Raw genomic sequence first — 19,565 nt, 5'->3', positions numbered from 1 at the left:
CTCTGATTGAAACAACTCGCTGATTGAAAACAAACATGTTTTGCATCTGCATATTTGTTTAAACTCGAGACGCACAAATGTTTTTGTTTGGTTTTCCTCAAAATGAGTTGTTTGGAGCTTTTTTACTCATTCAAATAATAATCTTTTAAAAATCTGCCATGATAAGAAAACTAGATTATTTGCATAGATGCAAACTGAAATATATATATATATATATATATATATATATATATATATAATAAAAGAAAAGCCCAACTCTTGCTGTTTTATGGTAATAAGTTGAGCTTTCCATAGATGAAGAGCAATATTTAAATTATTTAACATTAGTAAATATTTTGCAAAAGAAGCTCAAAAAGAACATGTGTCATGTGAGAACTACACAAACAACCATATGTAGCAGCAATAAGTTTTAAGTACGAACTTGTTTTTAACCATTTTAGTTTAGTTAAAGCTGTGGTCAGACACTTCTTCAATCCAAATATGAAGAAAATAATTAAATCATATATTGCCATGAAGATTTGGGCTTTTTTCTGTCTATGGTTGTTTGTCTGGTGCTTTCTGCTCTATGTTCTGTTTACCTTCTGTTTTCAGTCTCTCCTATTTCTGAGTTTCTTCTCCCTTTTGTCTTTTAGTCACTCTCATGATGAATCATCTCCTGTTTTGTTAATTGTTTTCTATGTTTACTTCAGATGTTCATTTGATGAGATGTCCTCTACCTCAGATCTCTGGTTTTGTTTATTTCTCTTTGGTGCTTCTAGATTATGGATTCCTGGATTTTTTTTTAAATACGTTTCTGTTTCTTTATTGAAGTGCAATATTTATTCATCAAATCTGCCTCCTGATTGCCTGTATTTAGATCCTACTCACATACATGATGTTGTAATCAAAGGTGTAAACTTAACATGGAGTATAATATTTGACATGTCACCATCTTGTTTGTGTTTTTCTTCTGCCAAATAATCGCCTGACCATCTAGAGATTAAAGATCAGTGCTCTATACACATTCCCACAAGTAGTCCAGTAAGTATAAGCTGAATTAAATGTGCCAAATAGCCTGCCATGCCGAAGCATGTCAAGGTTAGTAAATGTTCTACTTGGCATAAAAAGCATCTACCACGGCAGCATAAAATTAGGTAGATTAAGTAATGGGTTGCTGCAACAACATGTGCATAGCATTTACGTACATTTTGTAGCAGTGCTGTGTCATGTTTTGTATGCTGAATAAGATATTATGAGCATGGTAGAGTTCAATAATTAAAACGGAAAATTTACAGAGCAATAAAAATAGGACATCGAGCATTAGCAGAGTAACAGGAGGACCAAGCAAGAACAATGAAAACCAGTGAAGTTATATACTGAGGGAAGAATGGAGAATGACATTGAGTGCAGGTGAGTTAATCAAGGAATCAGGGAATTAGGAACCGTTGTGGAGACCAAAAAGGCAGCATGAGCGAGGATGAGAAGCTTATGAAAAGGAAGACTAACCAGACACAAAGAAGCAACATACCATGGTGACAAAGACTAATATGATGCAAGAGAAAAAAATCAAAAAGCACCAAAACAGAACACCAGGATAAACTAAACACAAAGGACTGAACTACGATGGTTACACTTTTTTAACAATAATGAACAGAAAAATGAACTGTATACTGTAAGACCTTTTGAAACAACATAAAAACTCAGAGGTGAAAATCAAACCTCAAACGGCCAAGGATCAAAACATGCTGTTTATTTGCATTTACATAACTGTGAGTTGTGTTGTTCAGTTAACAGACTTTTTTTGGAAATGTCCAAAAGTCAATCTTTGGCATCCTCGCTTGACAAAGGATTTAATTATGTTTAAAATATATATATATATATATATATATATATATATATATATATATATATATATATATATATATATATATATATATCAAATATTGACTCTGATGTATTTAAAATTCTCAGTAAGCTTTAAAATCTGACTGGACAATTGAAACCTCTTCTGCTGTTGTTTCATTGTCTACAGTGTTTGTTTGTTTTCTGTGCAGAGCCATTCTCCCACTTAGTGAAGAAAAATTAACTGAGTTGATTTGAATAACTGCACATGATTACTACTTACCATTTAAATGTCAAATTAGAGGCTGTATTACACATTGTTTTGTCGGTTTTACATTAAAGTCAACATTCACCCAACTTTACCTGCCAAAGACCAGATTATTTTGTGCTCTGCCAAACATGAAGCAAAAACATTGGAGATGCCTGCTTTTTACCATAACTGTAAATGAGTATGTACATATTCATGTGGTTACATGAGAGTGAAGAATTCTTTTGTAAAGCTGTCAGCCACTGAAAAAGATGTGCAATGTTCTGTCAGTAATTATTGGGGGCGGGTTGATGGGTCACTGTCATTTCTTTGATCCACGTAGCATTACATCTGTCTTTGTGTCATACCAAGATGAGATAATAAAATTGATAAATGAACTAAGACAGAAAAGCAAAGAATAGGATAGTAGAACAATAATTCTGTCCATTTCCATGTATGCAACATTTACGGTCTAAAGTATCTGACAGGGAGAAAACAGACAGATTGAAAGATGTTTAAAAAAACTTGAGAGATGAAGGACAGACTAAACCGAAATCAGCTTTAGATGCAGTTTGTCCCTTAGATTTGCTATCTGACACCCTCCTTAGTCAGCACCTTTTGCGGAGAGAGACTGCTGAGCACTTCCATTGTAGCAATGTGAGCAGAAGACGTGTTTATAAACACCCACATAAAAAAAGCTAACACACAAAATGTAGACAACGGCCAAAGTAATCTCACTTTCAGCTATTTAAAAGGATGCTAAATTTTAAATTATTTTCTCCTTGAATGTATTACACATATTTAAATAATAGAACAATAGCAGAATATTTGTCCTTGGAATCCTTTGATCAAAGGAGCACAAAAGAAAACCAGGAATGCTTTTTTTTTTACTAACTAAACAAGCCTCATGCAATTATAGACAAAAACTGCATTTTTCTGTAGATTTGTGGAAAAAAGTGCCTTCTGCAAAAATATTTTCATCTTTAAAAGAAAACTACAAAATCACTGAATAATAAACAGTTGGGAAAATACATCTTGTGAGAGGTACGGATTGCAAAATGTATTGGAAATACATAAAAAACACCAACACAGTAATTATCCACTCTTGACATAGTTCTGCATCAATTTTGACAATCAGATCTAGCGAGCAAAGTGGAGCTGTACCACAACCAGCTAATTGTTCTCTTACAGTAAACATGTGGACTGGGTGTTAGCTGTTTAAACATAGTGGACTATATCAGCTCTGACCCTGTTGCCACTTTAACCTTCCACCGCAATCAATAAAATGTGCTAAACAATAAACCTGCCAAAGGCAGATAAGGTTTGTGACTATTAATACATTTAATCACAACTATTAGTTCATGTGGACTTGAGAATCTCTGCTTTTCTTTTTCTAGTGTTGATTTATTTCTTCCTTCAACATTTATTGATACAAGTCAGCCATCAAGATACCTAACCTTTAATAAAAGAAAGAAAAACATACAGAAAAAGTAAAATGTTTACATTATTGGTAAGATATAACTCTAAATACTTACAGATGATCAAGCACTTTCCACACACCCATACAACAGACATAAAATAAATTTGGATTGAATTCATAGTTGACTTTAGGATGAGTGTCTCTGAGCTGCATAGCATATCGGATCACAGTCCTCATCACAATATGTATCTCTGTAAAATGATAGTGTTGAGTGTGTACTTACTTTTTACCCCGACAGTCTGTAACACACCACATAATGAACTTCACAACCAAATATAATATTCCATAATTGGAAACGTAATACTAAGTAAGAAAATGTCCAACCAAGGGTAACAAGACTTGGTAATGCACACATTCACCATAACAGGTCAGATGTTGCTGGAAAACACAATTTAGCCCAAATATAGTGTGTGGTTTTCCATGAAATGTTTGTCTGTTTTAAACTGTTATTCCAAAACAATCATTTCTTAAGACACAGTAAAGCCAATCTAACATTCATGAGCTAATAAAATAAAAATCCTTCAGACACATTGAAGCCCAAAAGAATAAAGTAAACAAGGTTGAAGGTTGACTGCAGTGGTACACCGGGTTATTGCTTTGCAAACCCAGGCAGATGATATATGGACCAGGTTAAGATCGCTGGAGTGAGGTCATTGACAGGTTTATTGAAACGCCATTGTGAGTTGTGCACATCTTTGCCTGAAGACTGAAGAAGAATGTAGGATAACTCAGCTTTATGGAGGGTACACCTATATAATACCACTTCCGTGTAAATGTCAAACCTGAGAACGCTAAATTTATGCAGGATTTAAAATAATGAATCTTAACCCATACAATGACAGGAACCATGATGAAGGAAAAAGTAAGGTAACTTCAAAGGTAACTTGATCCAATGCCGTGCATCGGTTATAAAACACAACTCATCTCTTTTTGCTCCTGAGTGAAAATTTGTCTCTTTTTTTTTTTTTTACATCATAACAGATTTCAAAGCAATCAGACCAGATTTCTTTGAGGATTGTAAAAAAGAAAAAAAAATCACCCTCTCCTATATTTATTTTAAGTTGTTTGGTTTTGTTAAATTTGTTTTGGTGCTTTACTTATTTGAAAGAAATGAGGTGAGATCTGTGAAATTGTAGAGTGCATTGGAAAATCTACACTAATTACAAATCTCAATCCAGTGATTATAACGGCCATGATCACATGAAATTATTGGTTATTTTCAGTTATCAAAACAGAAATCTGAAAAAAAAAAAAATTGTAAAACCATAAAAAAAAACTTTATCAATTTAAAATTTGCAACCATCTATCTTTAGACTAGCATCAACAGTCTACAGTATATTGCCATTTTGAATTTGAACTGGAATTAAATCACCATAATTTGATATGTGGTGCTCGTATGGCTCGGAGAAAAAAAATGTCAAGAGATTTTCAATTGTAATCTTCAATTAGTAATCTTGACCTCACATTATTTCATTTATAGTGGTTTGGAGAAGTATTAAATTCTGTTGGCACTGTTCATGTTTTGCTGCCTCACAACCTGGAGTCTTAGCCATTTAATTTCTATAACATGTCTACAACTTTGAAAATGTTATTTTCTTATTGTGAAGGAAACAACAAATAGGACAAACTAACAGATAAGTCCAGCATGGACTCTGACTGCGGTTGTGAACATCAATCTTCAGTTGTAACCCAAGGTTCTCAAATGGATGGAGGTCTGGCCTTTGACTAGGCCATTTTAAGCCATTTATTTGTTCAAGCAACCACTCGAATGTTGCTTCAGCTGTTTGTTTCGGGTTATTGTCCTGGGAGAAGGGGAACATCTGCCTCAGTCTCAAGTCACAAATCAAATCACATCAGTTTATTTATATAGTGCAAATTTACAACAGATATCATCTCGAGGCCCAGAGTAAATGCAATCAAATCAGACAGATTGTTCAAAAGTTCTCTATCTAAGGAAACCCAGCAGATCGTGTCAAGTCATTGAGTTCCACAATTCAAATTCAATTTCCCTCCACTCAGACTAGTTTCCCAGTCGCTGCTATTAAAAAGCATCCTCACAGCATGATGCTGCCACCACCATGTTTCACTGTGGGAACAATGTTTCTGGGGGTGATGGGATGTGTTAGGTTTGCCCTAGAAATAACATTTTTCTTGTTGGCCACAAAGTTACATTTCAGTCTCACCTGACCAGAGCATCTTCCACCATACTTAGTGTTAACACTAATTCATTTTTTATTCAGGCCACTCTTTCATAAAGCTCAGCTCTGTGGAGCATAAAGCTCATTATGATCCTTTGGACACACATCCTCCTGGCTATGCTGTGGACCTCTGCTGCCCCTTCAGGGTAACCTGATTCTCAGACCATTTTGTGCATCACCATCACTTGAAATATGATTACAAACATTTAAATCAAAGGTTGAATATAATAAAACATTAAATAAAAAGCCAAGTCAGGCACTGTAATTGGGATATGTGAGTCTGGTATTACTACCAGTGTTATTTGCATTAAATATTTTAACTACTGCTCTTAGTCTGTATGCCACTCTGCGTCACTTTTCCTGTTTTACAGACTTTGTTGGCGGTTTTGGCTGCTTTATCAAACTTTGTGCATCCCTCCCAGGAGTTTTGCCACGGCTGAGATCTTGATCAGCTCATGAATGATTTTAATGATATTTTAAACGAGACTCCTCCTTAAAACATTAAATTCTGTAACCAGACATAGAAATGTATTTTATTGCTTATTTTATGTTTTTATTCATTTTATCTTATGGACCTGTACAGATCGTTGGTCACTTTGAGTGTGTAAATCACTCATAAATAAAGCTTGATTGAAACAGGATTTATTATTATTTTATTTAGAACTGTAGGGATGGAAACAGGTGAACTTTACAAAAAAATTGTTACTGAACACTCGGCAAGAGGAAGAGCAGATCTAAAGCGCCTGAAAACTTTTTTTCTCAGTACAACTCTCACTCAGACCACTATAGATCTGAGGTCGCAACTGTCTTTTTTCCAGTTTGACAAGTTGGTATCTTATGAAGCTTGTGAAACCTCTCTGTGACCCTTCTAAATCAAGACCACTTATTTTGCTCACTCTTTTCAGTGACTATTGAACCACTGCTGTGTTCCACTTTAAAATATTTCCACACAGCAGAGATGGTTAGAAGATACCATGAAAACTCAAATTACAGCAGGGGTGAACTACCACTGACTACAGAATCCTTACACAATACCCGAGACATGGAGCTGGACATATATAAACAGACTCGTATGGTTGTTAAGGGAATGACAGGGCCAAAGGTAAGGCCAAAAATAATCAAAGGAATAGAGGGTGGAAAGGAGGAAGAAGAGAAGGGACCAGAGGTAGTGTTGTTGCAGAAAAATTTAGGAAAAGTAATGAGATGAGATCTGAGAACAGGTGAGGGAGTGAAAAATAGTCTTGTCACGGAGCTCAGGTGTTACAGCGGCGTCCTAACATACCCCCTGGAATTAAAACGCCTCGGCTCATTTTAGAATCAACAGTGTATCCATCAAGTCGATCCCTCCAGTAACACACAAACACTTGCATCTGAACTCCTTTGCAGATGTATGCATTATATGAAAGCAGTAAATGGGTATTAGGATAATATTTCTGTATTATTTAAATCTGCCATAACTGGCTGTTTTCAGCAGTATGTGAATAAAAAAATTCTACTTCGGAGTGTCAATACAGCAGAACCATTAGGTGGAGAATAACATCTGACTAAAAGACATCTTTATTCCCAATGACCTACAAACGCCCAGAAATGTGACATACCAAGCATGCACCAAGTGGCTCAAATCAGTTTTGGGCTAATCCATCAACCATGGTCCAAACCTACTGTGGATCTGATGAGCATACACACACTTGCTAATGTGCCTTGTTTTTGCAATGCAAAAATTGTGCCGTTTTTCACTTCATGACACACATCCTGTTTAATTCAACAACAACAACAAAAAAACAAAACAAAACAAAAAAGCCACTGTTTTGTAGATATGCATCCCAGTATGGATGTAGCGTTACAAAATACCTTCAGCCTTTCTGTTTAGGTTACCTATTTTTGTTTATTAACACTGATTAATGTAATAATCTAAAAATGTAATGTTACTGTTTTCCCACATTTTACAAATACAGATTTTGTCTTCCCTTGACCATGCTGTGGCATGTGTTCAAACTACGCTTTGGAATCAGTTTCTAACTTCTTTCCTGGCAGAGACCATCGAAGAATGAGATCATTTTCAACTTTTGCAACCTCCCTGAGAAACTAATGCTTGACCTAACAACGAAAATGAGCAAATGCTAAACTTACACAGACAACCAAAATGTCTTTTAGGTCAATCGTATTTGCTACAACTGAAGGTTATTTGAAGGTAACCTTCAAATACCCTTGAATACTGCTCTGTATTGGTTTAGGGATGTGCATACATAGGTTTTTGCACATAGATCCTTGCAGAGGGGTTGTTTTTCCTGTCAAAAATGTGCCTGGTTGTCAAGGAAATTGTGCAGGACGTACGTCACATTGAAGGCTGAAGAAGATTTGAAATTATTATGATCTTATTTATTTACACCACAAAAGCTTGGTATTTTATACAAAATGTATGAAAACACTCTGAGGTTGAAGGAGTGATAACACCAACACTGCATTGTTTTTTTTTGTTTGTTTTTTTATGACAGGCAGGTAATTTGATAAACGAGTCTCTCAGATTTTCAGAACCTGCATATGCAATCGATTAGACCACACCAAGTGAAGCATGTGACCTTTTTTATGAGTAGGCTCAGACACAGATGGCATACGATTAAAGAGTCAATTATGTTTAAGAACTCTTTGACTAAAGGTCCAGTTTCACAGCAGACATGAATAGTAAAATCACCCTCAATTAAAGGTCCTGCCAGTAAATCAGTAAAATCTTTGATAAAATTCTTACTGCTCTTTGGTGGATGGTATATGACAGCAGATAGCAGAGGATGATTCAGGTTCACCTGCAGCAGTTTCAGTTCAAAACTGGAATAAATACCAGATCGAATCAGCCAGCAGTTAAAACTGTTTTTAAAATCAGAAGCATATCTCTGTGGTGCAAAGAGAACTATAAAATGCACTGTCAGAAGGAAGAACTACGGACAAACGGAGCCAACTCCCCTACAGGAAGCCATGTTTCTGTCAAAAACATAAAAATCCAGCTCTTGGGAGATGAAGTAGTCGTGCGGTGAATTTCTGCAAACGGGAGTAGAACCGCCCTTTCCCACTTCCATGTTGACAAATAAATGCCCGAACAGAAAACCTATACTAAAGATATTGATTTTAATTATTTCTCGAATAAAATAAGATAATTTGTGTCATAAATATGTAAAAGGTTTGTTTACAAAACATGTTAAAAGCCGTACAAAGTTCTATGCTCCATAGGCTGGACTACTTAAAGTCATAGCACAGGATTCAGTTGCTCTGTATTATTTAATAAGATTAAATAGTCTTATTAAAGATTGTATTACTGGACAACTTTAAAGCCAAAACGCACACAACAGCTCTAAATGCACTGCCTTGGGATTTCTACGACTTTTAAATTTTTTATTTAAACTACACCAATGTAACCTTGTGTGTTAATGCATCAAACAATATGTTCAAAACCATATGTGTTAAAGGTCAGATAGATGAATAAGGCTGTAAATAAAGACAGCTAGCAATATACTGAAGCTCTCTTTATCACAATTGTTAGCTAAAAAAAAAGAATAGTTTTTTTTTATTAAACCTTTATTTAACCCGATAGAAGACCTGTTGAGATCAACACGTCTTTCACAAGGATGGTTTGGCCAGTTAGCACCATAGAGGGCAGTGGGCAATTCAAGCAGAGGTAAATGGATATAAAATCACACAATTTGATCTAATCTCTTATTTAAAAAGCATTAACATACCGTGAAACGGCATACCCCTCAACCATCTCTGTCATGTGGGATCAGTTAAAAAAAAATCTACCTGTACCAATAATTTAAGCAAGAGTTTTAGCCCCTTTTCAAAATTCAGAAAATATAGACAGAACCTTCTGCAACACAGCACCAGTTCATGGTTACTGAGATTTTTCTAACTTTACTATCCAACATCAAAAGCAAGATAAAATATGCAGTTACAGCGTGTGGATATGTTTTTGCTTCGCCCAGAGCAACAGGAGAGGTTTTGGGTTCTGCTCCACAGACCTTCTCTAATGTGATAACTATAGATTCTTACTGTATGCCCATAGTTTCCGGGAGCATGACAGGAAGATATGCATTTCTTCCTATTATCTAATTTGTCTCTGTCCTAGGAAAGTATAGTTTCATCACTGGTTCAGTCTTTCTCTCTATTCTACTACTATTCCTCTAAGCTTATCTAACCTGAAAGTGCTGGCTCCACTGCTACGCCCTGAGTAATCTTTCGACTGTGTTCTAAATGTTTAATGCTATGTTGACAGACCCAGGGAGAAGCCAGTACTCCGGAAAAGCCAGAGCAGACTAGCAAGGGGTGAAAGCTTCACCTTTCGGGAGCATATTACAGATGCACAGAGACAATGATGGAGAGCTGTAAAAGGTGAGGGCATAAATCTACCTTGACAGGAAGGTTTTGTTAGCCTTTACACCCCAGACTGCAGCAGAGGTGAAGGGGCAAAGTTAGAAAAAGGCATTGCACCTGAGGGGTGAAGTGCAAAGCTACAGAGGGGGGTAAAATGACAGAAAAACTGTGGTAGGCAGACAGAGCACAGAAGGGAAAAAAGGAATAGAAAACTTAGAATGGCAACAAAGGAAGCTACAAAATGACGAGAGGCTGAGAGAGATGAAAGGAAAATGGAGATTATGTCTACGGGAGGAAAGAAAAGACAAAAAAATGAAAGCAGTTGGAAATAGTTAGGAATGCAAGATCTGTTAGTGTCAGTAAACAAAAAGTTTATCGAAATTAACCCAAAACATGGGGGTAAATCGGGCAAGGAAGACAAAAGAAAAAGTAATGAGAAGAAAATAAATAAAAAAACGCATCAAAAGTGACAGCTGACAGACAAGTTTTTGTCTGCCCCCGGAGCAGCAGTACCACAGAGACAGATGGAGAGCAGCAACGGTAAGAACAGCTGAGTGGGAGGTAGAAATGAGAGACTGATAAGTTGTAGAGGTTAAAGAAGACACTGGTAGGATGAGAATACAAATAATTGTGATTAGAGCCCGGGGGAGGGATAAAAGACAAACAGCAAGATAATGAAAATGAACATTGACAGAAGTAGAGGTACATGGAAAAGAGCAAAGAAGATGAAACAAAGAAAGAAAGAAAGCAGAAGAAATAATGAAATAAAAAAGTGAAATAATCAGAGGGGAGAGAGAAAAAACAATAAAAGAGAAATTGGAGAGAGAGAGAGAGAGAGAGAGAGAGAGAGAGACAGACAGACAGACAGAAAAGTACATTTTTAGAACATCTCTAGTGACAGTTATATTTAGGCCAGACTGGGCAGAGCTGCTATCATGGGCATATCCCACTGACAATATGACATTTCCCTCCAAATTGGTAGGAAAGAAAAGAAAATACAGCAAATTAAGTTTCATCCTCTTCTATCTCTACATTATTCAAGTCCTGTTTTAAGAGAATTCCTGCATGATGACATGTCTTGTAAAGACAAGCGCATCATTCACAGAAAAGAGGGAGGGGACTCAAAACCGATCATTGGAGAACACCCATCTGCACATCTTCCTTCTCTCTTGCCATCAATGAAGCTCGTGAGAGAATACGTAGATACATGTATTGCTAAGTAACTGTCTCATGCAACAGAAACTCAATGTGAAAAGGGAAGGACAGAACACAGAGTGCTATAAGCCCCTGAAGGACATGCCCCGCTCTGGTAAAATTCAGAAAGTGACTGATGTTGGGAAATCTAGGTAGCTAGAGAAGGCTGTGTAAAAGGATGGTAAAAGGGAACCAATCCTGTAAGTAAAGAAACAGGTGCTCCACACAAGAGCAATAGAAGCTGGGATCCACTGGACGAGACTGGACTAAAATTACAAAGAATCCCTGCAACATCCCAACACATACTGTCAAGAACCAAGTAAGAAGGAATATGCAAAACTATTTAACAGGAAAGCTGATAATGTACAGGTACAACTTATTGAGGATATAGTCCTAACCAGCACTGTCATGATATTAAAGACGCATAGCTCAAGTTGCAGAGTTTTTGTACAAGTTTGTCCCATTCTGGCAACAAGTTGAAATGACACCAGTGTTGTACACACACACACACACGGGAGAAGAGGAAAAGCATCTGCAGCTGCGACGGCACAGGTCTTTTATTGTTTAGATGTCTTGTAAGGTAATAAAGTTATGAACATTGAAGTTAGCCAGTGTTCTCTCGCTAATGTGTCAATGGCAGCGAAGACGCAACAAAATGGCCAAGTGAACAAGAGCGCACAGCTCTCAGGTGCCCAGACAATGTGACCTGAATTACTCTCTCAATAACTAATGGAGTCTATACAGGCAACTACGGTAAATATAGGAAACTAATTTTTACACCTTGGGCAATTGTAAGGGTATGTGTGTGAAACAGAAAAAAATATATTTAACATTTAAACTTGCATAATGCTCTTTTAAGATCTAAAGGGAACATTTAAAATCCACTTTTTTAGCCCTTAAATACATTTTATATGTACTTGGGGTCTCTAAGACTGCAGGAAATTTGAATGTTGTCTGTTAAGGTATTGCATAAATATCTTTATATCCTTTTAGGGTCATATTGTATTAGCCATTCAGTTTTCTTTGTTTCTATTGTGTTTTTGAACTATTATATCACAGTGAATGGGTTTATTTACAAGGATCCCCATTAGTTTCCAATAAGTGGATACTAATCTTCCTGGGGTCCAATTAAGAAAATACAAAAATAATAAAACAGAACATAAAAAACATTAACAGTAAAATACTATGCACAACATTAGTCTAACATCATATTTTAAATTGCACACAAAATCCTAATTTAAAAACAGAGATTTCCATGTTCTTTTAAAATAAAATGTACTATTTAATCCTGCAATGTTTTTCTGCAGTTTATTGGATACCTGAATTGCTTTGTAGAAAACTGATTTTTGTAAAAAGTTTGTTTTAGCACAGTTTACAGTTAAATTTATCTCACAATAATATCCAGTCAAATTATCATTATGTATTTGATCAGAATAAACAAGTTTTGATAGAAAATTACTCTGGTATACCACTTAATCTAACTTTCTTTAAGTAAATTATACTTCAACCTATCCTTTAGAAGCTTAAAGAGAGGAAACCTCTTAGCACTAAGCAACAGCCTTATTTTGGACTACCTGCAACCTCCACCAATTTAATTTCTCAGCTACAGACCGTATAACCGAGTAATAGTGACACAGAACTGAAGATGGTACAACCTTTTTCAAATTGTGGGAGTGACAAAAGAGGAACATCTTCTAAGAGGAGCAGTACCTTTACCCACTTTTGTAATCTGCTCCAAAAAAGAGCTCTTCATTCTAATAGTCAACTGTGGATTGTTGCTGCCGCTGTTTACATCCAATTATCATTGATCAGGTCTTTTTAAACATTTAAAATCATGTTATTATCGTTAAACCATTTCACAAGTGAACCCATCTTGTCTCCAGAATGCCTGATATATCGCTAACATTTGAATTAGAATAAAACATTGCGGTACATCATCAGCGCATATAACAACTGAAGAGTGGTTTAACACATGAGGCAAATCATTAGCATAACTGAATAAAGGAGAGGGCCAAGAGAGCTGCTTTGAGGCAGACCACAGTGGATCTCACAACTGTTGTAAAAGACTTGTTGACTTCTGTCAGTTAAATAGTCTTTGATCCAAAATAAAGACCTGGTTGATAATCCATAGCATTTCAATTTAGCAATAAGATCATCATGGTTTATCAGATCAAATGCAGCAAAAATATGACTGACTAAGTTACCTTTGTCCAACTCTATGTACCAACTGTCAATTATGTTAGCAAGTGCTGTTTCAGTGAAATAATTAGGCCAGCATGCTGAAATTAGTGAGCAGACTATTTTGCATCTGCTTACACGATTGTTTCCATAATTTTGCCTAAAACATACTAATTGGCCTACTTTTAGATCCATTGAACAAAGTCACATCCCTCCAAAGGGCATCTTCGGGCCCTTTGAAGACATAATATAAAAGATTGTCATCTGCAGGACTGGGCGACTTGTTTGAATAATCAGCCAAAAATCCCCACAAAGAACTGCTTACTTTAGTAATCCTGCTGCTAGGTCACAAACTGTCACTGCCTCCACTAGGGAACCAAGACAGCTTTTCAACTGTCTAATATAATTAGCTTTTCATTTCTGTCAGAACAGGGGATTTTGTCAACAGGGGGAGATGATTTGGAAATGTCATATATCAGTCTGGACATGGTTACAAAGACATTTCTCAAACTTTAGGACTCCGGAGAACCACAAAGAAAAACTGTGATCCACACATGGAGAACACATGGAACACTGGAGAATCTTTCCTGGAGTGGCAGAACAACCAATATTACTCCAAGTGCAAATCAGTGATTCAACGAGGAGTATGAACAGCTAACCAAGGTGACGGACTTCCAGTTAACCAGCCTTGCGAATCTGCCATTTTTATTTCTCGAAGGGATTTTGGAATCCAAGCTGAAGGATGCCAAAGCTACAGGTGGATAAGTTATCAGTTGTTCATCACACCGTCCCCCAGCATACGCCATGTAATGGGGGATTCAACCTTCCAGTCCAGCTCACTGATAAGAACGTTAGCTATTGTTGTTCAGTTGCACTGATACAATGGAGTAAAGATTTTGGATCTGTGTGTCTTTAGCACCTTTGTGTGAAAAGTTTGTAAGCATATTTAAAAAGTTATTTATTTTTAGTCATTATTATTTCTAAATGATGATGGCAAGCAAAATATGATATTAAAAAAATTGGACTAAGATCCTGTGAGTCCTTCAGCTCCAACCTGAGAAAGAGGTCCTGGCCAAGGAACAGGATGTCGCAGTGGTTGATAATTTACAGAAGGAAACAGTAGAGACAGATGTATGAAACTGAAGCAAACCCAAAGCAACATTAAGTAGACTAATTTTGGCTCAAAAAAGATATAACATGGGTATGTGAAATACAAGTCTCACTGATGTAAGTGGTCCTCTGAGCACTCAGGCTGAGACACCCAAACTCAGTCTAATTTGTCTAAAATTTGAAAGTGGCAAGTCTCATCTTGCTGTTTTATATAGATTCATAAAATCTTACCTTTCAAATTTATCTCCCTGCCTTTAATCCATAGGCAATGACAGATTAAAGGAAAAAGAATATAGAGATTGTGTAAAATAATTTAGGGAAACATAAAACAAACTACTTTGCTTGAAATGACAACAGCAACCAACCTCAGTGTACAGACGGGTAAATGAATATCTGTGTGTGTGTGTGTGTGTGTGTATGTGTGTGTGTGTGTGTGGGGGGGGGTATTAATTTACAGCTGCAAAAACCCATTTATTCCTTGCACACATAATGCAACGAGAGAATCAACGCAGGGATGAATGATAAGTGAAGCAGCCATGGAACTATATAGGATCAGAGGAAGAAGGGAACAACAGGAAAGAATGAATGAATGGGAGAGAGACAGAGATTGAGTGACTTGCCTTATTTTCAAGTTAAATTCAGTGTCGAGGCCATTCCTCATTAACCAGTGTCTTAACAGTGTATATGTCAACCCTAGCAGCCAGAGAACTGCAGAGGAGTGTGATCATAATTTATCTATTTAGAATGTGAAGCGAGAAGGCTAGGGTGCCTGCAAGGCTATTAGCTGATCTATCCCGCTGGGTTGTGCAATGTAGTGTGGTGACATATTATACTCAGTTTGACTCTGGAGGTAACTGAACTCAGAAATTCCCAGAACAGCATATGGAGATCTAATGTTGCATAGAGTATGCACAAAGCCATACATCACGCGCTGAGGAAATAATGCTATTCTACATGTCAAGTATGTCAGCACAATAATTCCTCATAAAAAGTTATTATGAACAGAGCAGAGATGAAAACTGATGAAAATGTCTGTTGTAAATAGGACTTCATGGTACACTGTGCATCAGACGGTGATACTATGTAAGATTGTTGGTATGAAGGATTCCACATTGCCCGTTTTCCCCACTTTTTAAATCAAACTGGGTACAACAACAAGCCAAACACAACTGGCAGAAGGTTTGCATTGAAATATTTGCACTGTGTGACGGGGTTCTACTATGCTTGGTCAAACATAAATGACCGGCCAAGGCCGAAGATCACTTTAATGGAATTTATTCAGTTTTTCTTTCAGGTGAGCCGAAGATGACAGGTGCAGAATATATACAAGTATGGAGGACCAAGTCTTCCATATCTAAAAATAAATACAGAAATAAATAAATGCTCAATAAATAAATAAGCATACAATTAATTGCCACCAAATTAATAAATGTAGGTAGAAATTAAATTATACAGTGAGACATAAATGTATATATCCCTTTTAATTAGCTTATTTATTTATTTGCCTTTGTAATAATTACCTTATTTATTTATTGTGCGTTATAATCTTCAACAAAAAACAAACAAACAAATCAGAAGAACTAACCAATTACTTCTAACTCAAATAAATTAAAGTATACAAAATAATAATAAGGAAAAAGATAAACCTACAATCAAAAATACAGTACTCAATTTAACAAAACACTCAGTACTTCTGATGACATCACGTCATCATGTGACTCCTTCCCAGCACACCACAGTCCAGCAATAAGCCTGCTTAAAAACAGAACTGGGAAAATGCTTGAAACTGAAAATAAAAGGTTAGGATAAATGCTAACTGAAGCAGGAACACCGTGTGTGCACCAACGAAGAACCGCATTAGTTTAGCTGCAACAAAAGGTAAGTTAGAGATGGTGTAAATGCCTGTGTATGTGTGTGCAGGTGTGCTCGCATGCTGACGCGGACTTATAACTGCGTCCCGGCTCGTGATGGCTCCTCCGTCACACACTGTTTTAATTATAGATGGAATGGTTCATTAACAAAGTCCAATCTTCCAACCTGTTCCATTCTTTGGTCTTGCTGGGACACTAACTATGTTTACATGCACAAAATTTCACAGATTGAAATGGATTTGGATTAAATAATGGGATTGAACAGTTTATATAGGCACGCAATCAATTCATTCGATTATAATGTAACTTCTGTCTTTGCTAAACTACAAAAAACAGTAAACAAAACAATATTATACAACTTTGTTTGCCTTCTGAGCACCCAGGGTGGACTTGTATGATGTTCTAATTACGGTTTAAACTGAGTAAGCAACAATTTTGAGCTCTTTTATTTTTTCGAACAGAGAGGTTGTATCGGGGGCCCCGACAGTTTTGCTTCCCAACATATTTCCGCCACTCACCAAAGCGGAAATACGTCACGTTTATGTCGGGCGCTCGTGTGCACACAGGTCAGTTTGCAGCATTTGGGTTAACTTGAACCTGACAAGCGTTTATATGCACATTGATCAGATTTTCCATCAGCATAAACCACCCCTCTCATTCGGAATACAATTTTATTGTTTACATGATGCTTTTTTTAGTCCGATTACTTTTGTCCATGTAAACATAGCTATTGTTACATGCCTGGCAGATTGTGTTTGTGGATCCTTTTTTCTCTTTCTCCTCAGTTTTAGAACACAGGCACGTGCCTATTAGGAGTTTTGAGCATTGATTGGATGGAGATGGGAACTGAAAGAAAAACAGGACTCACTCTGCCTTATAAAAGGAAACACACCTGTAGGGTTGAGGCTCTCCTTCTCCCCCTTTCTAATCACCTCTAGGCACACCTGTGTTTCTTTTTTGGAGCATTTTCCTTTGTTTCAAGGTTTGTGGATGAAGTAGGAGGACTAGGAACAATTTGGGTACCCTGTACATTTTCACTCAAAGGTTCCTTTCCGTTAAACATGCTAGATAACTAGGCTGGTGCTACCCATGTAATGTTTCTGCCTTAGGAGCTTTGTTAGATAAGGATATAATGGGGTTTGTCTATCTTAAATACAACTTTTTCACTTTTACAATGACTCAGTTTATTGCGGTCGCGATGTTACTGTCCCCTTTCCATCCGGAAGGGGTAACAGGGACATACAGGTGTATATTTAGTTCAGTTCAGCTCAAACACAAAAAGAACCTTGCAAAAGCAGTGCAGCTGCCACACCCAAAGCTCAGCAATACCTCGGCAGCAATGTTGCCTTACAACAAAAACAAAATGTTGGATAGGTGGAAGAACATTTGAGTAAATCATCTGTCTATTTTTTCAATGAATCAACCATAATTCATCCCATCTCAGAACTGCATTACATAAGCTCTACAGAGTGTTTTTTAAGTCTTCACAGTGTAGTTGACACTTAACACATGTGCCACCTTTGGTCTTGAATAGCTCTATCACAGCTTAATCTTTCTCTATTCAGATCGATAGGGACTCAAGCTTAATAAAAGACCAATTTCCTTTCAAATTAGCATAAAGCAGGTTTGTCTCATGTTTTCTAAATCTCTTATCTCAACTACAGAGCTAGATGAAAAGTAAACACGGGGGAAAAAAGAAGTAAATCTCTGAATAGATAGGCCAACAAGAAAGTTAAAAATATTACGTGTTTTAAAAAAAGAAAGGACGTGAGCATAATAAATACTCAACCATGAAGCTGAGTTAAAAGATTTGTCCATGTTATACAAGGAAATCCAGCAAGATCTCATGTCTACATCATCTTTCTGAATATGAAATTAAGATTCCTGACTCCAAGGACAATGGTTTACAACTCAGCAGCATCGACATGAGCCTATACTCATTGATATCTCACAGAAATCTGAGGCAACCCCATTGATTGTTGTCCAAATACCTGCAGCACTTTAAATGCAGGCAAAATAGCTGTGTGCAGTCCTCACTGCATCAATAGGTTCTGCTGATCGACGTATCCCTCAGATCCCATGGACACTGGAGCATCAAAATCATGAAGCAGCTCTGGTCTCTTTGTACCCCCAGATTATGCTGCTCTGGGCTTTGCTTTGAAATCACCCATAAAATCTTGGTTTTTACCCCATGCTAGTCGTTAATCAAAAGACAAATGCTGTTCAAAGGTGAGAGTCAAGAAATCCTAACAGATCTTTGTCAACATTCCCAATATTGTTTCAGTGTTAAACATATTATATTGAATCTACCAAACTTTACAGTTCACACTGACCACTGCAAAGCTAACATTCAGTTACTTATAAGAAGTTCTTGAGGATGCATGCTAATTTAGCTGTTTAGTGCTTATTTGCAGGCAGGTGATATACTATGTACAAGGAATGCAGGGTGCAGACTGAACAATTAGAGAAAACATCTTTTATTTAACATGCAAGATCCACAGTGGGTTCTGTTTCATTCGGTGTTAAAGGCTAATGAAACAAAACAATGAAAGGACGGTAATAAACTCCATGGAGGAGCACTTGTGAATGCCTGGTCATTGTGATCCTTACAGATAAGTCATGGTTAAATAATTCTTTAGCCAAGTGTTGTAAGCCCACTTCTCAGCTCAAACGGCAACTCCGTTTTTTGATTAATGCATGTGAGAAATATATGTACACACATTCATATGTGTAAAAAAGTACATAAACACACAAAACAACTCAGGGGGATTACAATGTTTTGGCAGAGAGTAGCTTGTTAATAAGAGAATATTCTAGGTGTATGTGATTAAACAGCTCTAAACTGCTGCTGTCACTTCATTACCCAGCATGCCCTTGGTGAGGTAGAGTTGTAGTTATAGTTCTTCCAGTTGCTACACTACTACTCATTGAAAACAATACTCCACACCGGTGAAAATGGAGGGTGAAGATGTTTCACAACGTGCTGTATTGAATCATATTTACAGAAAGTGGAGTGGAAGGACAAAGTGTGGGAGGAAAAAGTGCGCCAGCAACAGGAAAAATCCATTTAAAAACTAGGTAGAGCTTCAAAAGGAGTGGACTGAGCT

This window comes from Fundulus heteroclitus, unplaced genomic scaffold, assembly GCF_011125445.2.
Source record: "Fundulus heteroclitus isolate FHET01 unplaced genomic scaffold, MU-UCD_Fhet_4.1 scaffold_9.2, whole genome shotgun sequence".
Classification (NCBI taxonomy): domain Eukaryota; kingdom Metazoa; phylum Chordata; class Actinopteri; order Cyprinodontiformes; family Fundulidae; genus Fundulus; species Fundulus heteroclitus.
Note: the sequence above shows the minus strand (reverse complement) of the source record.